General features: G+C 34.7%; 1 pseudogene; it reads right to left on the bottom strand.

Moving 5' to 3' along the window:
• Positions 1–11822: 11822 nt before the first annotated feature.
• On the bottom strand, positions 11823–13398 carry LOC120161602 (annotated as a pseudogene).
• Between the last annotated feature and the right edge of the window lie 6920 nt (positions 13399–20318).

Raw genomic sequence — 20318 nt, 5'->3', positions numbered from 1 at the left:
CGAATTATAAATTCGGATAAATGTTAAGTAAGTCATGGAATTCAAGTAACATATAGCTTACAAAAATTGGATGGCCACTTGAAGAAGTTGAATCGGTACGTTGACATTCTAACACCATGACATGAAAGTTGAGATCAGCTAGTGCTTCCTCAGTTTCAATTAATAATATAGTGGCAATGGCCTTTTTCTTTTGTATTGAATGGTGAGTATTTAGAGATGATGGGTCTGTCTTGAAGTGTGTGCACCTTATCATTGCACTGCTCATCCTTGGAAATTTTTACTCTGTTGAAGGTTGCTTTTGATATTGAACGATGAATGTGATGATTGAATCGACAGTAGGCCAAGCAAGCAACCGCTACTACTCGACGTCCGAATTGCGATGGATACTGTTTTCATGGGTGCGGATTTGCTTTTTCCAACTTCTAGAAACAAGTCATTCAACTTTGTTCATTTATAATATATTGCCACCATAATTTGAGATCGGAATATTAATTACGAAAATGATAAAGTCTCATTTATATTACGTTATCTTTTATTGATAAAGCGAATTGAATTGAATACACTCCTATCCAATAGACCACACATCTCCACTCTCAGACATCCACCTTACTCGTAATATTCGATTTTACATTCAAATCATAAAAAATGAACCATCAAAATTCATCACATCCACCATCTCTTCCATTGTACATCAACAAGTATATCATTCACATATAAATTATAATAAACAAATTTATTTACAAAATTAAGGGTAAAGTATATAAATGGTCACTAAACTTTTTAGATGCTTGCATTAGGTCTCCAACTTTTAAAACTTGCAATACAATCACCAAATATTTAGTTTATTTGCAATATAGTCCCCAATGTAGCAGTCCTTTCACTGCCGTTAGGGTAAATTATATAAATGGTCACTAAATTTTTTAGGACATTGCATTTAGGTCCCCCTGACTTTTAAAACTTGCAACACATTCATCAATTACATTCTAAACCCCAAATTCTAAAATGTTTTAATTACATTCTAAACCTCAAATTCCAAAAATACTTTAATTACATGCCTAACCCCAAATTCATAATCCATTATCAAAATATACCATAACAAACTGAATTTGAAGCATCAACCCTAAACCCTCAAAATATAACCCTAAATACTAAATTTCCCCACCAACTAACCCTAAATAATCAACATTTAGTTTATTTTAGGGTCATAACAATAAGTGATTATATTGGGTTTAGGATTTAAAAGTTAGATTTAACCAACTATAAGTGAATAATATTCAATTCGATTCGAAAAAATTATTTTTCAACTTGAATTGATTCAAAAAAATTGATATAAATTGACTTTGAGTTGTAATGTAACCACCTCAGACCGATGTGGATAGCCCGATCCGATCTGGAGTGTCACATTAGGGCCACCGGAGCGACCCACCGAAAAAAATAGCGAAAATTTTAAAACTTTTCTTAAAACATGTAAACTCATAAAATCATTCATGAGTACAAAAAACAATTTATCAGTATTCGAAATAAAACAGATTTTCATACTCATATATAAAACAAAATACAATTACGCGCCCCCTAATCACATGTACCACACTCTGCAAGCAACGCCGGAAAAACTCCCTTACTGATGTTGATAGTTGTACTTGTACAATCTTTTAACCTGCAATGGTGAGTAATAGAGTGAGCTTCGAAAAGCTCAGTAATACAGAACTACCAAATGATGCTACAGGACATGCAGATAAAAGAGAAGCCAATATTTTTCTTATTGAATCAAATGTATACCAATTGCGGAATAATCTAGGGTTCCATTAGTAGTTCATCGAATAGAAGCCATGAATCTCAGTTCATAAGAAACCTTTCATACATTCACGTTTTCATGAGGTCGAATATGATGTCTAGTGTGTTCTATCAGTACGATAAAATCATAATAGGTACACTAATCAAATGATAGTTCAGTAAATCCCATAAACCATACTATAGTAGAGCTTTTTAAACTCGTATTTTTAAAACCATCGTACAAAGAGTTAACCTAAGGGAACATCTTAGGGCCTGAGAGCCTATCCAAGAAAGTTCGGGGCCACGGGGCCTACCTAAGAATACATCTTAGGGCCGCAGAGCCTACCCGAGAATGATCTCAGGGCCGCAGAGCCTACCTAAGAGTCACATTAGGTCCATAAAAATTTTCCAGCTTGATCAGAGCTGTACTTTACAAATATGTATCTCCAAGATACAATTTATACAATGATACAAATCCATAAGCCATCACCATTAAGTCGGTGCATCCATAAAATAGTAGCCATAGATTTCAGTGTACCACATGTTAAAACAATAAAACAATTTTTCAAAATATAAGGAACACACTAGAGAATCCAACTATTTTTCAGATGCATTTTGTAGTTATCAGTATGGATAACATAAACTTGTGCAATTTGATCGGATTCCAGGAATAAGATCTTATTGAAGAGAATCGATTTCTAACCGATCTAATCAGACATTTCAAATTGATACTTTAGAATTCCACTAAGTTTCCATGTGCATCAGGAAAACGTTCAGGAACCTTTATATATAATAATTCAAAATTCAGATTTACTGCGAGTGATTCCATTACCCAAACAATCAGGGGTATTCAGGAATATACTTTGAATTCATAGGATTTCAACCCAATTGAACCAAATGAGGTATTCAGAATCTTTTCCTTCTGCGTTACTTGCGTTTTCAAACATGACCGAAGTGATTTTAGATGAAAATATAGAATCGAAGATTTAAGTCATTTACAATATATGATTATCGATCGTATTATCAAACAACTCGAGTTACACAAGTCAATTCATTATCCTTCCAGTGTATTCACTCTTTAATACTATAATGCAGATCCATAGATCATCCCCATAATCATCGTTGAATAGATCTTCCAACGGTCTTTATTTCATTTTCACTTTTCAACGATATCAGAAAATATGGACGTACTTGATTCATGGTTCATAACCCATAAGCACAATTCATCATATAAGTTCAACAGTGTTTCCAAACTCATCAAATCACCCATTTAATCCTCAGTCATTGAGGTTACTTAGTTCATTTAGTAAGCAAGTATATCCCAGTTACTTTAGAGTTTTCCAGAATAAATCAGACGTTTCTGAATTTCAAATACATGTTGTACTTCCTTTCAATTCAATTTAGTCATATAATAAAGTCATTCTTGTATTCGTGGTTGATCTGTCTCACGAATACCCATTTATTAGTACTGTATGCGCTCTAGAGTTGAGCTGAGCCAAATACTTCCAGAATTATCATCGATTCAAATGTGAGAAGATGAACAAACATTCAAGTGGTACTTATATCATTCAGGTAATGATATAGCACTAGCGTTGGTTGATCACTTAAGTTGTGTTCCATAACTTTTATTGGTAGCAAAACATCTATGTTTATTTGGATTTCTTAATTAATCCAAGACATTTACTTATTCTAGGTCATAAGGGAATTTTGGACATTTTGGTGTTCAACATTTTTCTATTCATTTCAAAGCTTGAGTATATTCATTCATTCCTGAGCTTGGTGACATTCTAGAGTCATTTCCATTCCAGGGGTATTTTGGTTATTTTATAGATCTAATGTATTTCCATCATTTCCTTACGTAAGATCTTATTATTTAATTTAATCTTATCACTTACTTCAGTCCTTTCAAACAATTCTGACCAAAGAGCATCATCGATAACTCATTCTTCAGGTATTTACTCAATTCGGTAATTTTCAGGTTAAATGTCTTTTCAAATGTTACTAACGAATTTTCAGAAATTTTCCATACAAAGGTAGGATCCCAACAATCAAATCAGTAATTTATCGATTTAAAAACAAATTCTCATGTTACTCTCTCATTCAGAGTCAACTTGAACTATTTTTAACTCTCAATGGCATTTTCGTAATTTCGCACCCAGATACTTTTGGTATTAACTCTTAACGAAAATAAATATAGTTTAGAGATTCTATGCTTAATTGCTTACCCGAACATTCTCGGATCTTGAAATGATTTATTAACAGACTTCTAGTATCTTGCATAAACCCTATTGGGTTAAAAACCGATTATCCAAATTTTCTAAACAAAACTATCATTTCTTATGCACATTTGTAATTATATCAGATCAATATGTCTTTTCAGAGTTATTAACCAACTTCCGGGGACAATTGTTGTCATCCTATAACATAAGGGTATTTTCTTAATCTTACCATACCAAAGTATTCTCATAATTTCCTATCCAAGTACCTTAACATTTAATCTTTGATGATATAAAATATAAGTTACAAATCCATGGCTGATTTCTTTGTTACAAATCCATGGTTGATTTCTTTGTTACAAATCCATGGCTGATTTCTTTATCACAAATCACACAACTTGTAATTTAATTCTAACAATCCCTCAATCTCTTAAATTAATCATTCGATCCGAATTCAGTTATCGAATTTCTACCACATTTATATCGAGTGTATAAATTAATCAACTCTATAAAAGTGATCAACATTATCTTATTCGTGCATTTATCAATATCAACATGTTCCATAAAGCATAAAGAGGTAGTAAAGTATTACCTCGATTTCCGTGTCATACTGATTGACCATATAAATTCCATTCAAATACCTTTGATCTTTAATTCAACTTCCAATATTTCCTCGGATCCATATCAACAAAAATTACATAAAAAAACGGAGCTTAATTGCGATAAACGGATCGAATCGGGTGATTAATCAGTGAAAACCAACTTACCGAGTTCGAATTTGGCAAAACGAACTTCGGATTCAGGATGTCGAAAAACCTAAAATATGACTTTTCAAAAATTTGGAATTTTCGATCAAAATCAAATTCAACGGGTTTGACTGGCGATTTAGAGGCCTTCGGGTCCGAATTTCAAAAAACGAACTGCGGAATCGGATTTGGAACGTCAAAAAATGTCATGATAGGTATACTCGGTCAAAGTCAAAGGTCGTTTAATGCTCGGTCAAAGTTATGGTCAACGCCGGTCAACATTCGACAATTTTACACAAACATCACCCTAACATAAATTAATTAGAAAATTAGCCGTCTTCTATAAATATTTATGAAACTAACACCCAAATTTTACACAAATAACACCCAAACAGAAATTAATTATAACCAGATGATGCCCACTCTCGGGGGTGGCGCGTGAACAATGCTACGGTATCGGAAAATTCTCGAAAAAATTCCTAAAAATTATTTTAAGGCATTTTAAGACACTTACCAAGCTCGGTTCACAAATTTAAACGACGGAGAGCTCGATTCCTAAACGTCGGAAACTTTGACGGTCTCACCCCTCCACGCGTCGATGACGACAGAGAAACGGAGAACACCGGTGGACTCGGAACGATGAAAGGAGCACGATGGTGTGGGAGGTGTCGTAAACTGATGACCGAATTGTCGTGAATCGACGAAAAACTAACTGAAAACGAGTTATTTCTGACGATACTTCCGACTGAAATTAAAAACGAACGGTGACTATTTATGACGAAAGGTTTGAGGGTTTTGTTACTCGGTCGACAACGAACACGATGGTGGTTTTGATTTGTCGATCGGAGGTCAGACGGCGAGTAGATCGGTGATCGAAGTAGGGTGAACGAGGGAGAGAAACTGGAAAATGTCTCTGGAAACTGACGGGGAAGAGTTTATAATTCTCTCCTATATAAAATTGGCTAAATTAATAGTTTAGCCACTGAGTTTCCTGCACTTTATAAAACGGTCTGCCAACATTGAAATTTTACAATTTAATCCTTAATTTCCTCCCAAAATACCAATTAAATTCACCACTTTATAATTCTTAAAATTTAGCCCCTAAATTGGGGTGTTACAATTCTTCCCTCTTTAAAATAATTTCGTACTCGAAATTCATTCATGTCACATTAATGCAGAAATGGAACTTACATCAGTTCTTCCATAGCTTTACATTGTTTTTACCAAAAGTACGGATCCTCTACAAATTCTTAACCAGTTGAATATATATTCTTATGAAAACTCTCCCTCATTTCAATAAAAGAATATGAACGAAAATTTCCTTGAGTAATCAATTCAGTCTTGGTCTTGAATAGGCTCATAGAGCAGCGGCCTATTCTAATTTCATTTCTGGAGTCGGGTCAGCATTTCTTGGATAATTAACTCTTACATGGCTCGTGAGGTACTTAACAGAGTTTAACAGATGTTACTAGTATTCCTTTTTGTACAAGTATAACCTTAATGGATAGAAACTTCGGTTTACTCGCTACAGATATGGACTCAGCCCTGGAGTTATGGCTCAGAGAGGTACAATTACAGTATAGCGGCATGTACTGATCAAACATATTTTGACATTCGAACGGTCGGTCTATCTTGAAAATTGACTTAAACCAAAGCTCTGATACCACTAAATGTAACCCCCTCAGACCGATGTGGATAGCCCGATCTGATCTGGAGTGTCACATTAGGACCACCGGAGCGACCAACCGAAAAAAATAGCGGAAAATTTAAAACTTTTCTTAAAACATGTAAACTCATAAAATCATTCACGAGTAAAAAATAAAATTTATCAGTATTCGAAATAAAACAGATTTTTAGACTCATATATAAAACAAAATACAATTACGTGCCCCCTAATCACATGTACCATACTCTGCAAGCAACGCCAGAAGAACTCCCTTACTGATGTTAATAGTTGTACTGTTACAATCTTTTAACCTGCAATGGTGAGTAATAGAGTGAGCTTCGAAAAGCTGAGTAATACAGAACTACCAAATGATGCTACAAGACATGCAGATAAAAGAGAAGCCATAATTTCCTTATTGAATCAAACGTATACTAATTGCGGAATAATCTAGGGTTCCATTAGTAGTTCATCGAGTAGAAGCCATGAATCTCAGTTCATAAGAAACCTTTCATACAGTCACGCTTTCATGAGGTCGAATAAGATGTCTAGTGTGTTTTATTAGTACGATAAAATCATAATAGGTACACTAATCAAATGATAGTTCAGTAAATCCCATAAACCATACTATAGTAGAGCTTTTTAAACTCGTATTTTTAAAACCATAGTACAAAGAGTTAACCTAAGGGAATATCTTAGGGCCTGAGAGCCTATCAAAGAAAGTTTGGGGCCACGAGGCCTACCTAAGAACACATCAGAGTTGTACTTTATAAATATGTATCTCCAATATACAATTTATACAATGATACAAATCCATAAGCCATCACCGTTAAGTCGGTGCATCCATAAAACAGTAACCATAGATTTCAGTATACCACATATTAAAACAATAAAACAATTTTTCAAAATATAAGGAACACACTAGAGAATCCAACTATTTTTCAGATGCATTTTGTAGTTATCAGTATGGATAACATAAACTTGTGCAATTTGATCGGATTCCAGGAATAAGATCTTATTGAAGAGAATCGATTTCTAACCGATCTAATCAGACATTTCAAATTGATACTTTAGAATTCCACTAAGTTTCCATGTGTATCAGGAAAACGTTCAGGAACCTTTATACATAATAATTCAAAATTCAGATTTACTGCGAGTGATTCCATTACCCAAACAATCAGGGGTATTCAGTAATATACTTTGAATTCATAGGATTTCAACCCAATTGAACCAAATAAGGTATTCAGAATATTTTCCTTCTGCGTTACTTGCATTTTCAAACATGACCGAAGTGATTTTAGATGAAAATATAGAATCGAAGATTCAAGTCATTTACAATCTATGACTATCGATCGTATTATCAAACAACTCGAGTTACACAAGTCAATTCATTATCCTTCCAGTGTATTCACTCTTTAATACTATAATGCAGATCTATAGATCATCCCCATAATCATCGTTGAATAAATCTTCCAACGGTCTTTATTTCATTTCCACTTTTCAACGATATCAGAAAATATGGACGTACTTGATTCAAGGTTCATAACCCATGAGCACAATTCATCATGTAAGTTCAACAGTGTTTACAAACTCATCCAATCACCCATTTAATCCTAAGTCATTGAGGTTACTTAATTCGTTTAGTAAGCAAGTCTATCTTAGTTACTTTAGAGTTTTTCATAATAATTCAGATGTTTCTGAATTTCAAATACATGTTGTACTTTATTTCAGTTCAATTTAGTCATATAATAAAATTATTCTGGTATTCGTGGTTGATATATCTCACGAATACCCACTTATTAGTACTATATGCGCTCTAGAGTTGAGCTGAGCCAAATACTTCCAGAATTATCATCGATCCAAATTTGAGAAGACGAACAAACATTCAAGTGGTACTTATATCATTCAAGTAATGATATAGCACTAGCGTTGGTTGATCACTTAAGCTGCGTTCCATAACTTTTACAGGTAGCAAAACATCCATGTTTATTTGGATTTCTTAATTAATCCAAGATATTTACTTATTCTAGGTCATAAGGTCATTTTGGTGCTTAACATTTTTCTATTCATTTCAAAGCTTGAGTATATCCATTCATTCATGAGATTGGTGACATTCTTGAGTTATTTTCATTCCAGGGGTATTTTGGTCATTTTACAGATCCAATGTATTTCCATCATTTCCTTACGTCCAATCTTATTATTTAATTTAATCTTATCACTTACTTCAATCCTTTCAAACAATTCTGACCAAAGAGCACATTCGATAACTCACTCTTCAGGTATTTACTCAATTCGGTAATTTCCAGGTTAAATGTCTTTTCAAATGTTACTAACGAATTTTCAGAAATTTTCCATACAACGGTAGGATACCAACAATCAAATCAGTAATTTATCGATTTAAAAACAATTCTCAGGTTACTCTCTCATTCAGAGTTAACTTGAACTATTTTCAACTCTCAATGGCATTTTCATAATTTCGCACCCATATACTTTTGGTATTAACTCTTAACGAAAATAAATATAGTTCAGAGATTCTATGCTTAATTGCTCTCGGATCTTGAAATGATTTATTAACAGACTTCTATTATCTTGCATAAACCATATTGGGTTAAAAACCGATTATCCAAATTTTCTAAACAAAACTATCATTTCTTATGCACATTTGTAATTATATCGGATCAATATATCTTTTCAGAGTTATTAACCAACTTCCAGGGACAATTGTTGTCATCCTACAACATAAGGGTATTTTTGTAATTTTACCCTACCAGAGTATTCTCATAATTTCCCATCCAATTACCTTAACATTTAATCTTTGATGATATAAAATATAAGTTACAAATTCATGGCTGATTTCTTTATCACAAATCACACAACTTGGAATTTAATTGTAACATTCCCTCAATCTCTTATATTAATCATTCGATCCGAATTCAGTTATCGAATTTCTACCATATTTATATCGAATGTATAAATTAATCAACTCCACAAAAGTGATCAACATTATCTTATTCATGCATTTACCAATATCAACATGTTCCATAAAGCATAAAGAGATAGTAAAGTATTACCTCGATTTTCATGCCATACTGATCGACCATATAAATTCCATTCGAACGTCTTTGATATTTAATTCAACTTCCAATATTTCCTCGGATCCATATCAACAAAAAGTTACATAAAAAACGGAGCTTAATTGCGATAAACGGATCGAATCGGGTGATTAATCAGTGAAAACCAACTTATTGGGTTCAAATTTGTCGAAACAGACTTCCGAAAATTTGTCGAAACAACTTATTGGATTCAGGACGTCGAAAAACCTAAAATATGACTTTTCGAAAATTTGGAATTTTCGATCAAAATCAAAATCAACGGGTTTGACTGGCAATTTCGAGGCCTTCGGGTCCGAATTTCGAAAAACGGATTACGGAATCGGATTTGGAACGTCGAAAAACATTAGAATAAGTATACTTGGTCAAAGTCAAAGATCGTTTAATGCCCGGTCAAAGCTGGTCAAAGTTCTTGTCAACTGTGGTCAACGCCGGTCAACGATCAACAGTCAATATTCGACCATTTTACACAAATATCACCCTAACAGAAATTAATTACAAAATTAGCCACCTTCTGCAAATATTTACCAACACTAACACCCGAATTTTACACAAATAACACCCAAACAGAAATTAATTACAACCAGACGATGCCCACTCTCGGGGGTGGCGTGTGGGGCGCGTGAACATTGCTACGGTGTCGGAAAATTTTCGGAAAAATTCCTAAAAATTATTTTAAGGCATTTTGAGACACTTACCAAGCTCAGTTCACAAATTTGAACGACAGAGAGCTCGATTCCTAAACGTCGGAAACTTTGACGGTCTCACCCCTCCACGCGCCAGTGACGACGGAGAAACGGAGAACACCGGTGGACTCGGAACGATGAAAGGAACACGATGGTGCGGGAGGTGTCGTAAACGGATGGTTGGATCGTCGTGAATCGACGAAAAAACAACTGAAATTGAGTTATTTCTGACGATACTTTCGACTAAAATTAACGACGAATGACGACTATTCACGATGAAAGGTTTGAGCGGTTTTGTTCCTCGGTCGACAACGAACACGATGGTGGTTTCAGTTTGTCGATCAAAGGTCGGACGACGAGTAGATCGGAGATCGAAGTAGGGTGAACGGGGGAGAGAAACTGGAAAATGTCTCTGGAAACTGACGGGGAAGAGTTTATAATTCTCTCATATATAAAATTGGCTAAATTAATAGTTTAGCCACTGAGTTTCTTGCACTTTATAAAACGGTCTACCAACTTTAAAATTTTACAATTTAATCCTCAATTTCCTCCCAAAATACCAATTAAATCCACCACTTTATAATTCTTAAAATTTAGCTCCTAAATTGGGGTGTTACATGTAATTGCATAAACTCAACTTAAAAAATTTCAAGTTAAAATCGAGTTGTAAAATACAACTCAAATATCTCAAAATTTTTAGTAATTAGTGGATTAATTTTTAAGTTTGAGTCAAGTCTCTTGACTCTGTATGATATATGTATATCACATATGAAAAAATATATGTATTATATGTGGTTAAAACTATTTAAATTAGAATCAAAAAATATTATAATATTATAAATATTTATAATTAAATTTAAACAGAAACTCGAAAATTCAATTCAATTCGACTTGATTTAAATTTTATAAACTCAAATCGAATTTTTTTTACTCAACTATTTTATAAATTGAATTGAGTATTTAGATCCAACATAATCATTTATTGTTCACTTATAGTTGGTTAAATTTTTTCGAAATGGTTATGTTTTGAGGGTTTAGGGTTGTTACTTCAAGTTCAGTTTGTTATGCCATATTTTGATAATGAATTATGAATTTGAGGTTTAGAATGTAATTGAAATATTTTAGATATTGGGGTTTAAAATATAATTAATGGCTTTGTTGCAAGTTTTAAAAGTTGGGGGATCTAAATGCAAGCGCCTGAAAAGTTCGTGACCATTTATATAATTTACCCTAACGACAGTGAAACAACCATTACGTCGGGACCATATTGCAAACGAACTACATGTTTGGTGATTGTATTACAAATTTTAAAAGTTGATGGACCTAAATGCAAGCATCTAAAAAGTTTAGTGACCATTTATATACTTTACCCAAAAATTAATGTACAAAGCTTTAGCCCATAAAATTCAATAATTCAGTAAACAATGAAGATCTTCACCAACTCCTGATATGATATTTAAATTTGCTCTGTGGTACAGTATATACTAATCCAAATTGAACCTAAATAATTCGTAATGACTCGAACTAATCTGATCCAAACTCAGCCAGATGTTAGCTATCTATCTATTAACCAGTACGCAACGGATCTCTAGCGATGGATTTCTTCATTTTTCTCGGGGCCACAAGGGGGATCAAACAACTGTCTATCCAACACTGAAAAAGAAAAAGCAACAAGATACCAAATGATTTCGAGTATCTATACGTGGGAATTCAGCAACTCAATTTCAGTTTCTTTTGAACCTATACATGTTCATCTGAATTAAAAATCAAGTAACAACATGAGCTTACAATTGGTTCACCAGAAACTAGAACTTTCTTGCGATTCAGAGCTCTCGTCCGGTGGAGATTCGTATTCATCTGGATTTTCTTTAACATAGGAACCCTCCGAAACTTCTGTTTTTTCATAAACAGAAGACTCATTATCTTCATTTTCTTGTGATTCAGAGCTCTCATCCAGTGTAGATCCATATGCATCTGAATTTCCATAAACATAGGAATCCTCTGAAACTTCAGATTTTTCATAGACTGGACTTTCTTCGGTTTGAACAAACTGAAGCAAGTAATGCACTCCGTTAACCACATCATATACCATCAATCCGATCCTACCACCAACCCAACTCCCCAGATGACTTCCCACAAGATAACCCACCCTCCCGAGACTTTGCTCGCCGAGAAAACCGCCACCATAGGCACAGAACAGTGTGCCCGTACCCCTTAGAAATCCTTCAGCAATAGTACCGCCATAGTATATAGCTTCAAAAAGTCCCATCCAGAGGCAATAATGGGACCTATAATGCGCTTTGCTTGCCGTGTTGCCAACTTTGCCGCTTTTTTCCCTTCTACTTGAGCTTGTTTCGCTGCTTGTTTAGCAGTCATGCCTTGCGACACCGCATCCTCTATCGCCTTCTCGATCGCAAGATTCCTTGCTCTTTCAACATGAGCAGATCTAATGTTGTAGAAATAAAGCTTCACACCCTCTTTCACCGCACAGGCTACGGAACCAGAGCCCATATCGAAGCAATTTAACAAAGTAAATTGCCCACTTCGAGATGATGCCTCCTCTCCAACCAGCTGCCTACATTTTTCAGCTACAACAAAAAATAAAACAAATTTAAAGTCACGAGTTTCTGTCACACCGTGAGCAAAAAAATGCATTTAAAAGCATGGAAATACAGATAATGGCATAATCTTATTATAACCTACAAGAAACATAAAACCCTAAGAAGAAAAAACGACAAATCAGTCCATAAGAAAGAACAAAATAACTTAAATCCCACAAAGTCAAGATTTGTTCATGCAATAAAGGTCAAACTTTAAATATAACACACAGATGTAATCAATTAAACCGTTAAAGTACTAATTTCTAGTACACCGCATATAGAAATAATTTCACGAATATGGGAAGGAATTAAAGCAGAAAGGAAAAAGGTAAATGAAGCATGAGTGCAAAACGAGGACGTTTTTGGGGTTTTTCTTACCGGTAAAACTGAGGATGACTCCTGCGATGAAGCCCAAAAGCTGAACTCTTTTCACCTGGAAATCCATTGGAAACTGTTGGAGGAGGAGATTGAAATATTGAGCTAACCCTAAAAAGGTTTAGTCTTAATTTCGGATTAAAACAGAGGAGACGATGAGATGGGATCACAGTTCAAACAGATTATTCTTTTGAGTAGAGCTTAAGGAAGGGAGAAGGGCATAGAATGTCGCAAAACGTGCGATGAAAAGTGAGTCAATAGTTTTTCCCCCGGACACAAGTAGGTACATACTATTACCTATCTCTTATTTTGGTCACCGTGTTATTTTTTCTGCATACTTAATCACTAATATTATGTTTTTTTCTTCTATTTTGGTCATTAATTGTTTGTCCAAGACAGATAAATTATTTAAAATTAAAATGATGAACAAATTTATTTTATTTTAATATATTGATAATTTATTAAATTCTGATAAAATTGATAAAATACATATATTTTAGAAACTAAAAATGTTAATATACTATAACATGTCACGTTATTTATTAAATATTTAATAATAAGTGATTAAAATAGAAAAAACATAATGTTAATGATTAATTATGTAGAAAAGATAGTATGGTGATAAAATAAGAAGAAATGTAATAATATACTGATTAACTGTGTAGTTTACCATTTTTGGTAAATTATCCTATTATCTGTCAATTTAGTATTTCTTTTGAAAATTGTAATTGAAAAGTACTTTTAAAAATAGATTTTGAAAAGTAATTTTAAATTAGTCAAACTTTTGAACCTTCAATTTTAACAATAAACTTTTAATATTGGTTATTTTTTTAACAATGAATTATTAAATTATTTTCGACATGAAGATGACATTGTTGTTTATTCAATACTTTCTATGGAAAATCATCAATGTTATCATTGCCGATCAACCCGTTTTCAATAACCAATCCTCATTCACAAAAACATTGATATCAAATGCTTATATTTCATTTTTCTAATAAGATTATTTTTTACAAAATTTATTTAAATTGATTAAAATACATCTAAAGATTTATCGTTTTAAATCTTCAAATTCTTTTGATGATCATTTAGGGGGTGTTTGGTTCAAGGATTGTGGGATTCTCATGGGATGAGAATCCCATATTCCCATGTTTGGTTGGCCGGGAATATCATTCCCGGTAATGTTTTATTACCAATAGTAGATTTTTTGGGGTATATTATTGGGAATGTCATTACCTCCCTTCCCTTAGGTATTGTAACATTACCGACGTTTTGGACTAAAATGCCCTTAAATTTTTATTTTTTTTTCAAAAATATCATTCTTCTGTCATTGAATAATAAAAATTCTACGAAGATTAAATTACAAATTTATCTTTAAATTATTTTAGATTTACAAAAAAATATCTATAATTAAAATTTTATATAAAGTTCAGGGGTTAAAAAAAATTTACCCTTTCATTAAACATTTTTTATATTTTTAATTTTGTAAAAAAAATTATATAAATATTATGAATTTAATTTTTTAAAGAAAATATATAAATATTTTACAATTTATAATATTATACAAATATATAATAAAGACAATTTGGTCAAATATACATTCCAATAATCTTTTATTCCTTTAACCAAACACGGTAATCTTACATTCCTACTAAACCAACCAAACACAAAATACAACATTCCCAGTAATCCTATTCCCTAGTAATCTTTTATTCACACTGGTAATCTTATATTCCGTGAACCAAACGCACCTTTATTGAGGTTAACTTTGATGTATGTTGTTTGCATTTTCGAATTAATGTTTCTCATATTTTTTGAATTTGTTAACAAGTACTCGAAAATTCTTTAAAATTGAGAAAATCCCCGAACACCAAAAGTGATATATATTTATGTATTTTAAATAAATTTTAAGAAAATCTAGACTAATAAAGTGTTAGTGGACAATTAGACAAGTTTATTAATATATAGGATAGTATTAAAAAAAGAGAAAATAACCTCAGTGACCAAAAATCCCATATAATATACGATTTTAACCAACTTTTTTCGGATTTGCCAAAATGACCAACAAAATCGCAATGCGATCGCTAATTCGCAACGCGATCTCCATTATCGCAAATTCGCGTTGTATTTTCGCAATGCGATAGTTGAAAATCGCGTTGCGATGGTCTACAGTATCGTTGCGATTTTCCCAATTCGCAATGCGAATAAGTAAATCGCAACGCGAATTGGGAAAATCGCAATGCGAATAAGTAAATCGCAACGCGAATTGGGAAAATCGCAATGCGATACTTACTATCGCAATGCGATAATACAAAATCGCAACGAGATACTTACTTTCGTAACGCGATACTGACTTTCACAACGCGATTTACATAATCGCAATGCGATTTTCAAAGCGCCATTAGTATCCTGGCCAAGTATTTTATTTTTAAATTCCAAACATGAATATTAATATATTGGAACACTGAACTGTCCACAGTATATCCCGTAATCGCAACTCATAACCTAAAACCTAAAATCACAACTCAGTCCCATCTCCATCTCTCACTCTCTCACCCATCTCCGACGAAATCCGTCCCCATCTCCGGCGAAATCCGTCTATCTAAATCTCTCAGAGCCACCCTCACAATCAGAAATGGAAAATCAACCAAATCAACCAACGAGGGTTAGTTTTTTTAATTATTTTCTTTTTGAAATTTTTGCATTATTATTAGGTTTTTCATATTGAAATTGATGATAAGTTTACTGGTAATTTCAATAATAGATTAACCATTTCACTTAGATTGCTTATTAAATCAACCAAGAATCGCAACACGAAATGCAAATCGCAACGCGATTTTAGTTTCGCGTTGCGATTCTCTCGTTGCGATAGTCATTTTCGTGTTGCGATTACTTCACAGTGTTGCATATTTAAGTTTGAAGAATAAACTACTACTATTTATGTTTATTATTGTTTTTGGTATATCTTCACAGTGTAGTTTTTGGTATATCTAATTTAGTATGTTTATTGTTTTTGTAGAACTTTTATTCGGCTCAATTGACCTTGAGAAATAAAGTCAGCCTGGCTAAAACAATTGCGTCGAAGCTTTCACCTGCACAAAGAAAAATGTTTGAGGATACATGCTTCGGGCCATGGCTGAAAGTACAACATCCCGGTGGAGATGCGATGTTGACACACCTGTTTCTTCAAACCATGACTAGAGATCTACCAGAGACTATACAACGTCGTGATGAAGAGATATGGTTGATTTTCCACCGGCGTATACGTGTTTTGGGCGGGAGGAGTTTTGCTTAATCACCGGTCTACGCTTCGGACACGATGATGTAGGTCGGTACACTAGACACATTACCCGCCCATCATGGCTATCCCGGGTTTTTCCTGAGCTGGAGAGGCCGAGTCTATACGTAGAAGACCTGACAAGATTTTTGAATAATAAAGATGGTTTTACTCGGATGGATGACGTCGAAGTTGTCCGAGTATGCCTTCTAATTCTTTTGCATGCCGGCTTTTTAGGCAGAGAGGCCAGACAACCTATTCCAAATGATCTAATCAAATTGGTAGAAGACCTAAATGCGTGGAACCTGTTTCCGTGGGGCTCGTATTTATGGAAAGCTACATGGAATAAGTTATCGTCTGCCTTGGATGATCGAAAAAGTTTGCATGGCGATTGTTCCAAATACACTTTGACAGGCTTTATTTGGGCCTTTAAGGTAAGAATTTTTATATAATGTTTCCAAAATTATAAGTAATTATTTAACAATTACTAATGTTTGTTATTATATTGTTTGTAGATTTGGATATTTGAGGCCTTTCCCGCCATGAAGACATATGCAATAAAAACTTCAAATAATATTCCCAGGGCTATTTCCTAGAAGAGGAAACGAACCTTGCAATGGGAAGATTTACTACGGTATACGACAATAAATAATGTAAGTTAACATAAATACTACCATATGTTTATAAACAAGTTATTACTAGTACACATTTAACTTTGTTTGAGCTTTTATATTGTTAGGAGGCCAACACTCCTCTACAGAGGCTGACACCCACGGAAGCTGAGCTTGCCACTGATTGGTGGCAAGCTAGTAAGCGTTTTTTTGATGGAACGGTTGATGAGCAGCCTCCACTTCGGGAGCCATCACCTCGCCCAGAGCTATCACCCAACCCAGAGCCATCATCTGATCGACCCGGCTATACACCTCCACAACGACAGCCATCACCTATTCTGTCACATCATCGAGCCTCTTCTCCACCATCACCGCAAGATAGGCGACCGGCAAAGATGCCACGACGTTTATCTCCCTGTTCTCCACCTCCACCTCAACGGGATGAGTTAGGGGAGTTACGTGATGAGGTCACTGCCTTGCGTAAGGAGGTCGGTACTTTACGCAAAGACGATGGTGCATGGCGTGTTGAGGTGTCTACATTACGCGGTGAGGTAGCCGCTCTACGTGAGATGGTAGCATCGTTGCAGAATGAGGTTCATACTCTACGCAACGAGGTAAGTTTAAGATTTTTCATACTCGTAATTCATTCGGTTGCTGCCAATCTGTTTTTGTTAGTATTTGTTTTTGGTTTTGTTTTTGTCTTTTGGTTGAAGTAATGCAATCCATTCAAGTTTCAATTTGCAGAAGAAGAATAGTTTACTTTCGCAACACGAAATGACTATCGCAACGCGGAAATGGCTATCACAATGCGAAATGAAAATCGCAACGACAAAATCGCAACGCGAAATGAAATCGCAACGACAAAATCGCAACGCGAAATGAAAATCGCAATGCGATTTGTGTTTCGCGTTGCGATTTGTGTTTCGCGTTGCGATTTTGTCGTTGCGATTTCATTTCGCGTTGCGATTTTGTCGTTGCGATTTTCATTTCGCATTGCGATAGCCATTTCCGCGTTGCGATAGTCATTTCGCGTTGCAATTTTAAGATTCGTGTTGCGAAAGTAAACTATTCTTCTTCTGGAATGTTTATATATGTTGTCCTTTTAAATGTTTATATAAGTGCTTACTTCTGGAATGTTATCTGAGCATTTTGTGAACTATGATAGAATAATGATTTGGGTGAATACAATGCAAGTTTGAAACATATTTATCTTTGTTTAATATCATGTATGTTTATTTACTGATTTATGTATTAATTTTTTTTAGCGGCCCGATAAGGTGGATGCTTTACGTCGGGTTTTCCTTGCACGACGGAGTTCACGCATCAGACGGCGTGGACGTGCTATTACGTCTCCGTTCACCCCAATGGTGCGAAGACTCCGCAAGAAGAAGCCCGACTCATCGGTCATCCCTCAAGAGTCCCCTCCAATCGTTCAAGAGGCCCCTATTCTCACTCAAGATTCCCCCCCACCGTTCAAGAGGCCACTGTCATCGTTGAAGAGGTCCCTCCCACCATTCCAGAGCCCGATTCACATGGGGTAATATATCGAAGTATTGAGAAACCCCCACCGGTTCCGGACATGATGGATGAGAGTTGGCTCTCGTATGAGTTACCGGCTAGTACCCTTCCGGTATCTGAAGTGGAGAGGAGACAACTACCGGAAACAATTGTGGATAATACCCTTTGGGCTAAGACCGCAGTTGATTTTTATCTACATGAGCGGAGCCAAGGGTGTTACACTGACATCAGCAAACTCAACGATGAAATGTTTTTGTTGCTTGATCGGTCTTGGTGGGGTGTGCTATTAGGGGTTGAAGACAGTGGCTATTTGGATGGGGAGGTAAGACTATATTTGTCTTATATATGATTTTGATTAATTTGTTTAAAAATTAATGTAATTCACTAATATATGTATTTTTTTGTAAAACAGCATATCGATGCGTGGGTGTCACGTCTACTAATAATAAGGAAGCTTAGGAAAAATAAAAAAATTTCGCTATATACAATAATGCCGACGGCTTTTCACGCAGTTCACTTGAAGAATCAACGAGATGAATCAGTTTTGTTGGGCAATGGACAAGCTAAACTTTATCCTGCATGGTGGGAGGTCGATAAGGTTAGTGTTTATTTTTTAAATTTTTTTAAAGGTGTTAATAAATAAGTGCGCAAATAAATGAATTATTACTTATGATCGCAGGTGTTTATCCCTGTTTTGGAACGTCGTCACTGGCTTCTCGTCCAACTTCAGCTCCCATCCCTGAAGATAATATTGTATGACAGCATGATCAATTACATATCACTGTCTGATTTGAGAGATATTTTCAAGGGATGAAGCTCTCATTTGGCTAAATTCTTGGATGGGATTAAGTATTGGAGTCATTCTGGACACAAGAAGCCAAAGAAGTTCAATGTCACAGTTGTCAGAGACGAGATCGCGCCACAGCAATCGCCGGGAGCCAGAGGGGATTGTGGTCCTCTCGTATGCCTTTGCTTGGCGCGTTTGACGACGGGAAGCACAGAGTTTTTTACCTCCCACCGATAGAGATAAAGCTGCAGTAGGCTTGTGGTTTCGGCATTATATGGCTAGAGCAATATATTCGAGACGCTGCCTACCTGCATCCGCGTTATGAAAGTGTCCATTGTTAATTGGTAAGTCAAATGCAAGTTTTGTTAACATATATACTCCTTTTGGTTTGAAAATGTTTGGTTAAGTACCTAGAATTCAATAATTTGTTGTTTGTAGGTTTTAGATGTGTAGGAAGTCTTGTTTGAGCAAATGTTTGGTTTCTGCAGGTTAATCCTTAAGTGAGCTGCGTGAAATGGATGTACGGGGTCACAAAGTTGTTGATTCATTGATTCAATAATTGATGAAGAAATAAGAATAATTATTTTTTGATTGTTTAATTGATTTGTAAAAGATGATTTGTAAATCTTGATTTGTTTAATTGATGTGTACATAATTTGTGTTTAAATGTAATAGTTGATTTGTTGATTTTCAATCTGCTTTATGTTGAAGGCAAAACAGACTATCGCAACGCGAAATGGAAATCGCAATGCGAAATAAAAATCGCAATGCGAAATGAAAATCGCAATGCGAAATGAAAATCGCAACGAGAAAATCGCAATGCGAAATGAAAATCGCAACGAGAAAATCGCAATGCGATTTTCATTTCGCATTGCGATTTTCTCGTTGCGATAACCATTTTCGCGTTGCGATAGCCATTTTCGCGTTGCGATAGTCAAATGAATGTCTAATAAGTG

This window comes from Hibiscus syriacus, unplaced genomic scaffold, assembly GCF_006381635.1.
Source record: "Hibiscus syriacus cultivar Baekdansim isolate YM2019G1 unplaced genomic scaffold, ASM638163v2 tig00111402_pilon, whole genome shotgun sequence".
Lineage (NCBI taxonomy): Eukaryota > Viridiplantae > Streptophyta > Magnoliopsida > Malvales > Malvaceae > Hibiscus > Hibiscus syriacus.
This window is presented reverse-complemented; position numbering and strand designations above follow the sequence as displayed.